This window comes from Muntiacus reevesi, chromosome 20 (assembly GCF_963930625.1).
Source record: "Muntiacus reevesi chromosome 20, mMunRee1.1, whole genome shotgun sequence".
Lineage (NCBI taxonomy): Eukaryota > Metazoa > Chordata > Mammalia > Artiodactyla > Cervidae > Muntiacus > Muntiacus reevesi.
Window position 1 is genome coordinate 25888451 of NC_089268.1, and position 14567 is coordinate 25903017.

The 14567-nt window shown below is 42.9% G+C and overlaps 1 protein-coding gene across 1 annotated transcript in view; it reads left to right on the forward strand.

Annotated features, from left to right (window-relative positions):
• Positions 1-1165: 1165 nt before the first annotated feature.
• The window catches only part of PAQR8 (progestin and adipoQ receptor family member 8), a 42601-nt gene continuing 29199 nt past the window's right edge, over positions 1166-14567 (forward strand). Inside the window, exon 1 of the mRNA XM_065913092.1 lies at positions 1166-1274. The gene's annotated coding sequence lies outside the window, so the exon portion shown is untranslated. The remainder of the gene's footprint in view (positions 1275-14567) is intronic.

Below are 14567 nucleotides of genomic sequence, written 5' to 3' on the forward strand. Positions count from 1 at the left end.
CCTTAATCCCATAGCCTATCCAGAACAAGTCTGTTCTCTATGCCTGTGAGTCTGTTACTGTTTTGCAAATACTTTGTATTTTTTTTTTTTTTAGATTCCACATATAGGTCGTTTGATAGGGTATGTAATAGAAAAGTGCCAGGTTTCAACAAACAGGAGTTGGGCCTGCCTGTCTCAAAAGAGTAATGAAGTGAATTAAAGGAATCTCTTAGAGTAACACTAATGCAGGTCATCTTCCCAGGATCTGAAGAGTCTCTATTTCTTTTGTCCAGATAATGATAATGAAGGCTGATTTTTTAACAGCAAAGCCAATATGATTTGTTAATTGATGCTCCTATCTCTTTTCTTTCTTTCTTCTTTTTTTGGCTGCACCAGGTCTTAGTTGTGGCATAGTTGCCTGACCAGGGATGTATCCCGCTTCCCTGCATTGGGAGCAAGGAGTCTTAACCACCGGACCACCAAGCTCCCCAGTGCTCCAATATCAAAAGTGCATTTTCCTTATGGTAAAATGTGGACAGCAATGCGGGGACGGGACAAGTCCGAGGAGGACCAAACGTGGAAATTCCTTTCCTGCCGCTTCCACTCCATCCCTTGTGTACGTAGGTCATGGTTATCGCAACCTGCTAGAGGAGATGGGGGTATAGAAGTGGGTGACGTCCTGTCAGGGTAAGAGGTGTGTTTGTATGTTGCGTTAAGTCACAGGGGAGTCCTTAGAGGGTGGATCTCAGGGGTGTGAAAGTGTGTGTCGACAGTCGCCCTCCTTGGCAAGTCATAACATGATTTCATGGGCAGAATGACCCTGAATGTGCAGATCTGGGTGGTTAAGAGTAGATTGGATTCTGTCTTAAAAGATGAAGTTTGTTGCTTTTCGCCCTCCGGAAAGACTTCTGCAGTGCCCCTCCGCCCCCGCCCCACCCCACCCCCGGAAAGAACAGGACAGCGGCTGACTAGTGTCTTTTTTTCCTGTCCCCTCGGGCCTTCAGCCGCCGAAAGGGGGCCTTGCGGGCCTGACCCCCGGCTGGAAGGTAGAGGCGTAAGTCAACTTCCTCGCCGGCGGCACCCGCGGCGGCGGTGGGTGCGCGGGCCTGCGCATCCCGCCCCCGGGCCGGGAAGGGGCGGAGCCGGGCGGAGCCCGCCCCCGGCTGGCCCCTCTTCCCCGCCGCTCCTCCGACCCGCGCTGGCCGCAGTCACCGCCGCCTGCAGGAAGCTGGGAGCGGGATCTTGGGCCGGGAGTGCGGGCTGGGCTGCGTGCACGGGCTCGGCCGCCGCTGCCGGTGAGTCCCTGGGCTGGCGGCGCGGTGCGCGGAGGGAGGCGGGTCAGGACCCGGCTGTTGGGGAGCCCCCGGGCGCAAGCACCGGGATGTCAAGATCGCGACCGTGGGGGCCCCCGGAGAAGCATCGCGAGGTAGGGGAGGAGCCCGGGGGCGGGAGTCAACATGCCCCCGGTGCTGGGGCGCCCAGGAGCCCTGAAGGCGAGGCAGAGGGTCAGGAACTCGAAGTTGGGGCGTCCCGAAACCCGATCCTGGAGGACTACGGGGTTAGGATCCTGAGGTTGGAGAGGTCCCCAGGGGTGCGGAATGAGGGCTGCCCAGTCGGCCTTCTCGGGGCGCCCTCCGCAGGGCGGAGGGGAGCAGAACCCGGGAAGGGAGTGCGGAGAGAGGAAGCCCGAGGCGGGCGGGGCGGGAGAGAAGCCCCAGGAAGGGGAGCCCCGGACAGGGGAGGGTGGGGCGACGCGAGTGACTTCTCCCGGGAAGGATGGAGGGGTTTTCGCCGAAAGGGCGGGCGCGGGGAGCGGAGCTGTGCGGAGAACCGGGGTTCTGTTCTGGAGGATGGGGGACTAGAGAGCTAGAACGCCGCGGTGGGGATCCGAGGTGGCCGGAGGAGCTGTAGGGCAGGCACTCAGGGAACATCTCGGCCTAGGGGACGCAGCCCACTCGGTGGGGTCATGGCCATCTCAAGAGGACACCCACTAGAAGAAGCAAGAAGGGCCACCCTGGACAGGGCTGGGTTGGGACCCTCCACCTAGCGAGCTCAGGCAGTGTTGGCAACTTCGGCAGGGGGACCAGAGAGGGGCGCACCTGGCAGACCTGCGTGGGCACCGCAGTGCCCTAAGCATCTGTTGGCCCTCAGGCACAGACTCACAAAAGGGAGACCCCTGGACTGGACAGGCTTAGGGTTGCATCTCATATTTCTGAGCTGGGTTAGAAGTGATTTTGCCCAGGGATCCGATGAGAAGAGTCTGGGCTTATAGCTCAGAATAGCTCTGGAGTGAGTTTTCAAATTGTATGGGTAAGCTCTACCTCTGTGTGTGTGTGTGTGCAACTCATAATAAAAGTGTGTGTAATTTTTAGATCCACATGTGCTGCTTGCTTCCTCCTCTTTTGTACTTTGTGAGAGGTTGTTTCTGAGTAAAAACTGGAGGAAAATCAGGAAGGTTCCGGCGTATACACATACACACGAACCGCCCACAAATGCATTGCATTCCACAGTCTAGTAAACACGAGTATTATACTTTTGGATTGCTTCTGTTGGCAGGGCTCCCTTTAGTGGAGTGAATAGGAATTAACCTGCATGGAAGGTGGACTGCCCTTGACTACCCTCTTAGGATATCCACAGCCTGGACCCACCCCTGAGTTGCTGCACCCTTGACCAGGTCACCTGGTGGGGCGCTAGCCTGCTCAGGAACTCAGTGAATGGGCATTCTAGAGTCTGTCTGAATATAAACAAATGACCAGAGCACTGTCTGGTTTATCTTTTTTTTTTCCCCCTGTTTGTCGTAGGTGTCTGGTTCTCTTTTACTAGTTAAATAATATTGACATCTTATATTAATGTATTTTATATGGTTAATTATGTGTGGTAATTAGCTTAATTATTTGATATAACAACTAATTCAGGAAGACCTAGGGCCTTGGGAATCCTGTTAAGTAGATTTCTCCCTGCAGAGGTTCCTGGGCTTTAAGGGGCAGTGGAAGGGGGAGGGAATGCGCTCTACTCCTTTTCTTTTCTGCTGTAGATATAGGTCCATTTTCTAATATACTCTGAGATTTGAGTTTCCTGGGAGGACCAAAGACTTTTGGCATCTAGTATTTGGCTCAGATGGTAAAGAATCTGCCTGCAATGCAGGAGATCTGGGTTTGATCCCTGGGTGAGGAAGATTCCCTAGAGAAAAGGATAGCTACCCACTCCATTATTCTTGCCTGGGAAATCCCATGGACAGAGGAGCCTGACGCTACAGTCCATGAGTTCACAAAGAGTTGTACACAGTACACAACTTAGTGAATAACACTTTTCACTTTTTAATATGTTGGGCCTATTTTTTTTTTCCTTCATCAAAAGGAAAGCTCGTCAGTAAGTATGCAAGTTAACGGTAAAGTGATCTATTCAATTTCACAGGTTTCATTTCAGGACAAGTTTTTTTTCCGTTAGGGAGTGGTCAGATCCTTGCACCAAAATCTGCATTATCATTATTGCGGTAGCATACTTATTCACTTGGACATATAGCTAGCTGATTCTTCCAATTCTTTATCCAAATGTTAGAATTAGTACCTAAGTATTTATACATTCAAATAAATTCGTGTTTCACCCTTTCTTCCTCACCCCTCATCATGGCAAGCTGTGTACTAATTCTAGTGATGCTGTCATTGCCGAGAATAATTTTGGAGCCCTGCTTTGGAGTTGCCTTCAGAGTTGGCAACACGTTGACTGAATTGCCTCTGTGATGGCAGACCTTCCGCAGTTGGGAAACAGCCAAACGCTTGTGTGGAGCCAACTTTGGTGGAGAATTGGGGTTGTTATAGGAAGTATGTCCATTAAAGTAATGAAAGTCCTCTTGAAGGACTGGCAGTTCTACAGGGGTCATCCAATAAAGAGTATGTGTTTAGGATTGTAAAGTAGTTGCTTTGAAATGCAGCCTTCATTTGGTTGTTTGTGCTCTGGTGCATGTGTTAAAAAAAAAAAAAAAAAAAAAAAAAAACTGGTCCTAGAGGAGGAAATGGCAACCCACTCCAGTATTCTTGCTTGGAGAATCCCATGAACAGAGGAGCATGGTGGGCTAAAGTCCATAGGGTTGCAAAGAGTCGGACACAACTGAGGTGACTTAACATGCACCAACATCTTCTAGCTTATGGGGCTGGAGAAAATAAGCCTTTCTTTTCCCCTTCCATGCCCTCTGTACCAGGCAGTTTCCATCTCCTTGCATTTCTTACTGAAAGCAAAATGAGCAAAAGACTTGTTTCTTCCAGCAAAAAAGGTAGTCAGAAAGTCACTTACCCTATTGGTCATTAAATGCCTGATACCTAAGTTTTTATGTGAAAAGATCTATATAGAGTCAAGGGGAAGAGAATGATTTCTGAAAATCCATTTTAGTTTTGGGATTCCATAGCACATTGCATGAAAAATTAACATATCCCTTTTCTACCTTTGTTTCCCTAAATTCCATTTTTTCCCCTCAGGTTGTATAACCTAACGTTTCAATACAGCCATAGCTTGGATCTTGATTTAACTATGATCTTGGACAAATTATTCATCTCTTTTGGCCTCCATTTCCTTACCCTAACATGAAGATATGATGAGCAGGTATCTCATGGGGCTGTGATGAAGATGAAGTAAGATTTGTGTGTGTCCCTTCACTGATCCCTGAGGTCAGTGTCCCTTACATAATCAGTGCTCCATAGAGTCTAGCTCTTTGTGTTATTAAGAGTGCTTATTGATCGTATTGTATTAAAATTCATTTTAAACCATGTAAAAATTTATAATTTCCATGTAATGATAGTCCCTTTGGCTGGGCTTTGCAAATGAACCTGTCCTCTCAGGAGATTTTTAAGAGTGACCTTAACAGCAACCATAGCTAGCTACTTTATTTTGAATTCCTATTGGGCTTCCCAGAGGTAAAGGATCCACCTGCCAAGCAGGAGACTCCAGTTCAATCCCTGGGTCAGAAAGATCCCCTGGAGAGGGAAATGGCAACCCACTCCAGTATTCTTGCCTAGAAAATCCCTTGGACAGAGGAACCTACAGGCTATAGTCCATGGGGTTGCAAAGAGTCTGACACGACTTAGCTACTGAGCATGCACGTATTTTAAAATACAAAAAGTCCAGTTTTGATTGTGTATTAGGTGTACAGTTTGGTAAAAAGCTGAAAGAAAATTGTTTAAAAGCTTCTCCTATAATTTTCTCCCTGATCCAATGAAATATTTTTCTAACAACATAGCTCTAGTTCTCTTGTCATATATTGAAAAGGATGATTCTGGGAAAGGTTTGTTTCAATTAAATTGGAGTTTTGTTCTTTTTTTTTTTTTTTAAGTGACTGAGAAGAACCTGGCACTGCATTCTCAGCTCTTTCGTAAATACAAACAGTTTTTGCAAATTTATGAATTGTATTATATACAGTTAATTTTAGCTTAATTTTAATGAAATAATTTATGGTTACTATGAAATAGCTGTTTCATGAAATGTTCAACATTTAGTGAGAATTCTCTATGTTTCAGTAAAGTATGCGCAGGAGACGAGGTATAAGGAACAGATTTTTTTCCTCCAGAAGTTCACATAATGTACCCTTTACTTAGGACAATGCATTAGCAAGAGTTGTTTTTTTGTTTTTTTTTTCTCCTAATGGCTTACAGGGCTAAGGATTAATATGAATTTCACTACATGTTCCTTTTCCTCAATTTCTTGGAGAAGGCTAAATATATGGACCTCTCAATAGTGTTTATATTTTTTGATGTGGATTAATTCTTTCAGGATTAGATCCTGCTATGTACTCAGATGCCATAAAGGGAAGTAAGGGCTCTAAAATTACTTAGTGAATTGTAAAGTGATCGACAGTCTGCCTTCTCTATGCGGGCTGGTGTGGGGACATGGAGTCTACATCCTCAGGTTCAACCAATCAAGGATGGAAATTTCAATGAAAAAATTAATCCATAGTCAATCTAAGAAAGAAATGGAACATTTTATTCAATCAAGCTGAGGATTATAACCTGGGAGACAGTCTCCCAGAGAGGTCTGAGAACTATTCCGAAGAGGTAAAGGTTGTGACCAGTCTAGATGTGACTTTGGAGAAGGGGGAACATGCAATCAAGCACACATATTGGTAGAGTTATTGCTATCTGCAAGGAACAGGTGTCTTAGTTGATGGTTTTAGTGCCTCTGTAAATATGGGAAGATTCTAGAAACTGGATTCATAAAATTTTCTCCTGAAAAATATCTTAACCATTTGAGGGCCAATTTCTGTTTTCCTGTAGCACAAAATGCCTCATCCTGATCTTTGCCCTGAATTCCTTTCAAGGTGTACTGCATAGGTCAGTGACCACAGTGGCTGATGACTTAATCCTTGTAGAATTGATGGTAGGCAACCTTCTTTATTTTTACAATCCCCTCCTTTTCAGTCTTAATTTTGACCAGGATCTAGGAGGCATTTTGTGACCGCTTTGTCTCGTGATGCTAGGAACGCTCCTTCCCAGGTTGGGCAAGGATTTCTTTAATAGGCTTCTCAATGTGCTCTTAGTGGACAAGACTCTGTTAAGTAGCCAGATCCTCTGGCCAGCCTGTAATATGGTCTGGGAAATGGTTCCCTCTTGTTGCTTCTTCCCACATCTAGAGTTACACTATTATAATCATTGATCTTACAGAATCGTATATTTCATCAATCATTTCAAGTCACCTAATCATCATTAATTTTACCAGAGCCTTGGCCACATATTTGGTCATGCAAGAAACAATCATCTTCTTCAATAGGAGGAATACAAGTAATGCAGCTAGTGGCATTAATAAGGTCATAAGTAAGTATTTAAGTGAAGAGCTTCCATTAGGTGTGACCCAGTATCTCCCCAGGTTCATTCTCTGGCCAGTCTATTCTATAGCAGTTTCTATATTTAAGGGAAATTATATATTGGTATTGTACATAAAGCTCACCCAAGATGTCTACAGGTAGAAGATGAAGGTGGGTTATCATGACTTCTTAAGGATTGACAAAGGAATGTTATCTTTTAAAGAGTTATGTGATTGTCAGAAGAAGCACAAGTGATCTTTCTGATTGAGCAGGTATTTCTGCCATTGGAGAATCTGGTTAATGCATAATGAAGATGTACAATGACAAGTGGATGGGAGGGAGGAGGCCAAAGGGCAGAGAAAAATTTTATGTTTAAATTTTTCTTGTCTAGCCTTAAAATGTCAGTTGAAATAAACGTCAGAAAATAGTTAGGGGAAAAAAATATCCCAGGGGAATTTTGGGGGAGCATGAATACATGTATATGTATGGCTAAATCCCTTCTCAGTTCACCTGAAACCGTCACATGTACCTATCATATATAGACTATAATAGTCTATATCCCAGTATAAAACAAAAAGTTAAAAAAAAACAGAAAATTCCAGAAAACAAAGCTTGAACTTGTCATGCCCAGGCAACTACTTACACAGCATTTATTTTACACAAAACAGTTACATTGTATTTACAGCTATTCACATAACATTTACATTGTATTAGGTAATATAAGTAATCTAGAGATGTTTAAAAGTATGTGGATGGATGTGGGTAGGTTACATGCAAATACTGTGCCATTGTATATAAAGGACTTGAGCATCCGCAGATTTTGGTATGCCAGAAGGATCCTGGAAGCAGTCCCCATAGACACTGAGGGGCCACTGTCTCACTGTAGGATGGGGCTATTTTTGTTGTTTATCCCTTCTATAGTGGCATTTGACCTTTGCTCCGTCTCTGTTCTGAATGGTAGTTTACACACAGGAAACAGTACAGCAGGGTGCTTGAGACTAGAGCAGGTGTTCTTAATAAGGAGCAGGGGCAAAGATTTTACATCCCTTTCACCCCCAGGCCGCCAGGATATTTGGCAATGTCTGGAGATATTTTTGATTTTCATAGCTGGAAAGGAGAGAGATGTTACTGGCATCTAATAGGAAGAGGCGAGAAATGCTGCTAGATGTTGTATAATGCATGGGATGGCCCTTCACAGCAAAGAATTTCCCAGGTAGCTCAGCTGGTAAAGAATCCCCCTGCAATGCAGGAGACCCCAGTTCAATTCCTGGGTTGGGAAGATCCACTGGAGAAGGGAACCCACTCCAGTATTCTGGCGTGGACAGTTCCATGGACTATATAGTTCTTGGGGTCACAAATATTTGGACATGACTGAGCGACTTTCATTTTCATTTCAAATGGCAGGAGTGCTGAGAGATCCTGAACTAGATTAAGGGATCTGGGGTGGGGACCAACCCGTGTTAGCATTCTAGAATGACCCTGGATGAGCTCCTTAAAAGTGCAGGTCTGAAGTGCTGTTGTGCAATTAGATGGGATAGTGTATATAAAATACTCAGCTCACAGAGTTGCCCAGTAAATGGTAACTAGCAGTATAATGTCTGGTTAGTCAGTCCAGGGACTATGCATCTAAGACATAGCTTTGGCTTTTGAACCCATGGTGCACAGATCCAGGTCAGGTTTCCTGATCCCATCCATGTGTCCAAGAGTAAGAAGGGCAGGGACCCAGAACCACCTATGTCTGTGGTTCCTTCTGCATTCTGGTTCTGCTGGCCATGGGCTGCAGTTGCTTCCAACCAGGTGAGCAGGGCAGTGTTGCAGACCCGTTTTCTGGAGGGCAGAGACGAGCTGAGGCTGGAGGAGCTCTCTGTTTCCTCCTCCACACTTGGAAGGAGGAGAAGACTAGGTGGCAAAGTCCTCCCCCAACCCTACACCCCCCAACTTGTCTTCTGGGCTCTACTGGGACCCCTATCTCTGCACGGGCACAACTTCCTCTACTGTGTGAGCAAGCAGGCCTGGTGTCTGGCAGTTTCTCTTTACTTTTTCTTAGCCTCTTCTCTCAAGCAAACGTTCTCGGAGGGTCCCTTCACTTTTTAATGAAACACTCCAAGTCCGCTGCAGGTTTTGTTCTTTGTGGGCCTTCTTGGCCATCTGGGGAGGACAAAGGAGGCCGCCCATGAAGTTCAGGCCCCACTTGGACCTTCCTGCTTTGCTGTGTTTTTGCTGGTGCACTTTGAGCGAGAGGAGTGAGTGGTCCGTTCAAGCAACCAGAGGCGCCTCAGCGGGATGGGGGTGGGATGACATTCCGAGAGTGTTTAGCAGACCCAGATGTAAACAATGGAGTGGTTTTTCAGCTGTGAGCTGGAAACCATCAGTTCTGTGGTTCTCAGTCCTGGCTGTACAGTAGAAGCACCTGGGGCTTTCTTTTTTTTTTTTCTTATTTAAAAAAAATTTTTTTTCATTTATTTTTATTAGTTGGAGGCCAATTACTTTACAACATTGCAGTGGGTTTTGTCATACATTGACATGAATCAGCCATGGAGTTACATGTATTCCCCATCCCGATCCGCCCTCCCACCTCCCTCTCCACCCGATTTCTCTGGGTCTTCCCAGTGCACCAGGCCCAAGCACTTGTTTCATGCATCCCACCTGGGCTGGTGATCTGTTTCACCATAGATAATATACATGCTGTTCTCTCGAAACATCCCACCCTCGCCTTCTCCCACAGAGTCCAAAAGTCTGTTCTATACATCTGTGTCTCTTTTTCTGTTTTGCATATAGGGTTATCATTACCATCTTTCTAAATCCCATATATATGTGTTAGTATGCTGTAATGTTCTTTATCTTTCTGGCTTACTTCATTCTGTATAATGGGCTCCAGTTTCATCCATCTCATTAGAAGTGATTCAAATGAATTCTTTTTAATGACTGAGTAATATTCCATGGAGTATATGTACCACAGCTTCCTTATCCATTCGTCTGCTGATGGGCATCTAGGCTGCTTCCATGTCCTGGCTATTATAAACAGTGCTGCGATGAACATTGGGGTGCACGTGTCTCTTTCAGATCTGGATTCCTCAGTGTGTATGCCCAGAAGTGGTATTGCTGGGTCATATGGCAGTTCTATTTCCAGTTTTTTAAGAAATCTCCACACTGTTCTCCATAGTGGCTGTACTAGTTTGCATTCCCACCAACAGTGTAAGAGGGTTCCCTTTTCTCCACACCCTCTCCAGCATTTATTGCTTGTAGACTTTTGGATAGCAGCCATCCTGACTGGCGTGTAATGGTACCTCATTGTGGTTTTGATTTGCATTTCTCTGATAATGAGTGATGTTGAGCATCTTTTCATGTGTTTGTTAGCCATCTGTATGTCTTCTTTGGAGAAATGTCTGTTTAGTTCTTTGGCCCATTTTTTGATTCGGTCATTTATTTTTCTGGAATTGAGCTTCAGGAGTTGCTTGTATATTTTTGAGATTAATCCTTTGTCTGTTTCTTCATTTGCTATTATTTTCTCCCAATCTGAGGGCTGTCTTTTCACCTTACTTATAGTTTCCTTTGTTGTGCAAAAGCGTTTAAGTTTCATTAGGTCCCATTTGTTTATTTTTGCTTTTATTTCCAATATTCTGGGAGGTGGGTCATAGAGGATCCTGCTGTGATTTATGTCGGAGAGTGTTTTGCCTATGTTCTCCTCTAGGAGTTTTATAGTTTCTGGTCTTACATTTAGATCTTTAATCCATTTTGAGTTTATTTTTGTGTATGGTGTTATAAAGTGTTCTAGTTTCATTCTTTTACAAGTAGTTGACCAGTTTTCCCAGCACCACTTGTTAAAGAGGTTGTCTTTTTTCCATTGTATATCCTTGCCTCCTTTGTCGAAGATAAAGTGTCCATAGGTTCGTGGATTTATCTCTGGGCTATCTATTCTGTTCCATTGATCTATATTTCTGTCTTTGTGCCAGTACCATACTGTCTTGATGACTGTGGCTTTGTAGTAGAGCCTGAAGTCAGGCAGGTTGATTCCTCCAGTTCCATTCTTCTTTCTCAAGATTACTTTGGCTATTCGAGGTTTTTTGTATTTCCATACAAATTGTGAAATTATTTGTTCTAGTTCTGTGAGAAATACCGTTGGTAGCTTGATAGGGATTGCATTGAATCTATAGATTGCTTTGGGTAGAATAGCCATTTTGACAATATTGATTCTTCCAATCCATGAACACAGTATGTTTCTCCATCTGTTTGTGTCCTCTTTGATTTCTTTCATCAGTGTTTTATAGCTTTCTATGTATAGATCTTTTGTTTCTTTAGGTAGATATACTCCTAAGTATTTTATTCTTTTTGTTGCAATGGTGAATGGTATTGTTTCCTTAATTTCTCTTTCTGTTTTCTCATTGTTAGTGTATAGGAATGCAAGTGATTTCTCTGTGTTAATTTTATATCCTGCAACTTTACTATATTCATTGATTAGCTCTAGTAATTTTCTGGTAGAGTCTTTAGGGTTTTCTATGTAGAGGATCATGTCATCTGCAAACAGCGAGAGTTTCACTTCTTCTTTTCCTATCTTTTTCCTATCTTCCTTTCCTATCTGCAAACAGCGAGAGTTTCACTTCTTCTTTTCCTATCTTCCTTTTACTTCTTTTTCTGCTATGATTGCTGTGGCCAAAACTTCCAAAACTACGTTGAATAGTAGTGGTAAGAGTGGGCACCCTTGTCTTGTTCCTGATTTCAGGGGAAAAGCTTTCCATTTTTCTCCATTGAGGGTAATGCTTGCTGTGGGTTTGTCATATATAGCTTTTATTATGTTGAGGTATGTTCCTTCTATTCCTGCTTTCTGGAGAGTTTTAATCATAAATGAGTGTTGAATTTTGTCAAAGGCTTTCTCTGCATCTATTGAGATAATCATATGGTTTTTATCTTTCAATTTGTTAATGTGGTGTATTACATTGATTGATTTGTGGATATTAAAGAATCCTTGCATTCCTGGGATAAAGCCCACTTGGTGTATGATTTTTTTAATATGTTGTTGGATTCTGTTTGCTAGAATTTTGTTAAGGATTTTTGCATCTATGTTCATCAGTGATATTGGCCTGTAGTTTTCTTTTTTTGTGGCATCTTTGTCTGGTTTTGGACTTAGGGTGATGGTGGCCTCATAGGATGAGTTTGGAAGTTTACCTTCTTCTGCAATTTTCTGGAAGAGTTTGAGTAAGATAGGTGTTAACTCTTCTCTAAATTTGTGGTAGAATTCAGCTGTGAAGCCATCTGGTCCTGGGCTTTTGTTTGCTGGAAGATTTCTGATTACAGTTTTGATTTCCTTGCTTGTGATGGCTCTCTTAAGATCTTCTATTTCTTCCTGGCTCAGTTTTGGAAAGTTATACTTTTCTAAGAATTTATCCATTTTTTCCAAGTTGTCCATTTTATAGGCATAGAGCTGCTGGTAGTAGTCTCTTATGATCCTTTGTATTTCAGTGTTGTCTGTTGTGATCTCTCCATTTTCATTTCTAATTTTGTTAATTTGTTTCTTCTCTCTTTGCTTCTTAATGAGTCTTGCTAATGGTTTGTAAATTTTGTTTATCTTTTAAAAAAAACCAGCTTTTAGCTTTGTTGATTTTTGCTATGGTCTCTTTAGTTTCTTTTGCATTTATTTCTGCCCTAATTTTTAAGATTTCTTTCCTTCTACTAACCCTGGGGTTCTTCATTTCTTCCTTCTGTAATTGCTTTAGGTGTAGAGTTAGGTTATTTATTTGGCTTTTTTCTTGTTTCTTGATGTAAGCCTGTAATGCTATGAACCTTCCCCTTAGCACTGCTTTTACAGTGTCCCATAAGTTTTGGGTTGCTGTGTTTTCATTTTCATTCATTTCTATGCATATTTTTATTTCTTTTTTTGATTTCTTCTATGATTTGTTGGTTATTCAGAAGTGTGTTATTTAGCCTCCATATGTTTGAATTTTAAACAATTTTTTCCCTGTAATTGAGATCTAATCTTACTGCACTGTGGTCAGAAAAGATGGCTGGAATGATTTCAATTTTTTTGAATTTTCCAAGACTAGATTTATGGCCCAGGATGTGATCTATTCTGGAGAAGGTTCTGTGTGCACTTGAGAAAAAGGGGAAGTTGATTGTTTTGGGGTGAAATGTCCTATAGATATCAATTCGGTCTAGCTGGTCTATTGTGTCATTTAAGGTTTGTGTTTCCTTGTTCATTTTCTGTTTAGTTGATCTATCCATAGTTGTGAGTGGGGTATTAAAGTCTCCCACTATTATTGTCACCTGGGGCTTTCTAAGAGTGCAGATGCCCAGGCCCCACCCAAGACAGTTGATTCAGACTCTCAGTGGGCAGGACCTGGGCATCAGATTTTTTAAGATGCTCCTGAGATTCAGAACCATGCCTTGTGAAATTAATGACCTGCATTTAAGAGAAAGGAAGAAAGAAGAAAACGAAAGAAAAGAGAGCCAAACTAAAAATGAGAGTAACATAAGTACTGTTTTGTTAAATGTTTGTCTTATGATGAATGTATCACCTGCTTGTGATGTAAAACATGTTCTCTCCAAAGGGCTGTAATCGAAAAAGTTTGAAAAACTTTATTTTAAAGCCTTAGAGGTACTTAATTAATGTTGGCAAATTACCTCTTGAAATATTTCTGTTATGTGTTTCCGCTAGACAGTTTTCTAAGTGCTTTTATATACCTTGTCAAATACAACTTCTGCAATCACTGTCAATACAGTGATTCTGTCAATTCTACAATTATGTCAATACAACTTCTGTGAGTCATGGAAAGCAGATATCATTATATTGTTTTCTTTCATACAGATGAAGGAAACCTGGGGCTAGAGATAAGAGAAATTTGTCAAAGTCACAGTGAGAAAAGGGGCAAAATGGACTCAAACCCAGGGCTTCTGATTACTGCTACAGGGCTCTGTCCATCACATCTTTCTGTCTCTTCTGATGTAGTCGGAGCATGGCCTTGACGTAACTTCAAATAATGCATCAAAATAATATTGACTGGACACCTACTGATATCAGGAAACATAGAGTTGACCCTTGAGCAACCTGTGGGTTAGGCCATTCCTTGGGTCTGGCCTGGTAGTCCTGGCTGAGAAGGAACCTGAACACTGACCCTGTGGAGTGAAATTGGGAAGTAGTAGTCTGGGAAGCAAAGGCTATTTTGTTCATTAGTTCATTTATCCACTCACTCATTTATCAGTATTAATGCCTTGCCAGGGCTGGGGTCTATGCTGAACATGGGTAAAGATGGAATGTTGAACTCAAATGCAGTCCCCACCCTTGTGAAGGTTACAGTTTGGAGGTGAGTACATAAGGGAGGATGCTCTGCTTCAGAAGCAGGTGGGGAAAGGATTCCTCAAGACTTTCTCATACCTGTGCACAGAGCTGAAGCAAAGCTCAGGCCATGTGTAAACAGAAGTACAACAGTTGGTTGTACTCAGGTGCTTAGCATGGAAGAACAAGACCTCACATTAGCCCACATGACTTTCAGAACCTCACTTCCCCAAAGGTGGGGAACCACATTCTGCTGGAAGTCACCTGGGTTGGATGATCAGGTTGAGTTAAGCCTGGGCTTAGGGTGTAAGCTCTGGGCCATCTAGATAACTAATAAACTATCCCTATTCTCTTATGTGAGAAGGACTCTGTACCTCAGCAGACCAGTGTTTGTTGAATGAGTGAATTAATAATGATTATAAAGAATGTTCATCTATTATAAAGGTAATGGAAGATGTCAAGATTTCAAGACAAGCACACCCAGAGAAGAGTCAAGTTCTCCTCCCTTTCCAGGCTGAGCTGGTTCCTGGCACT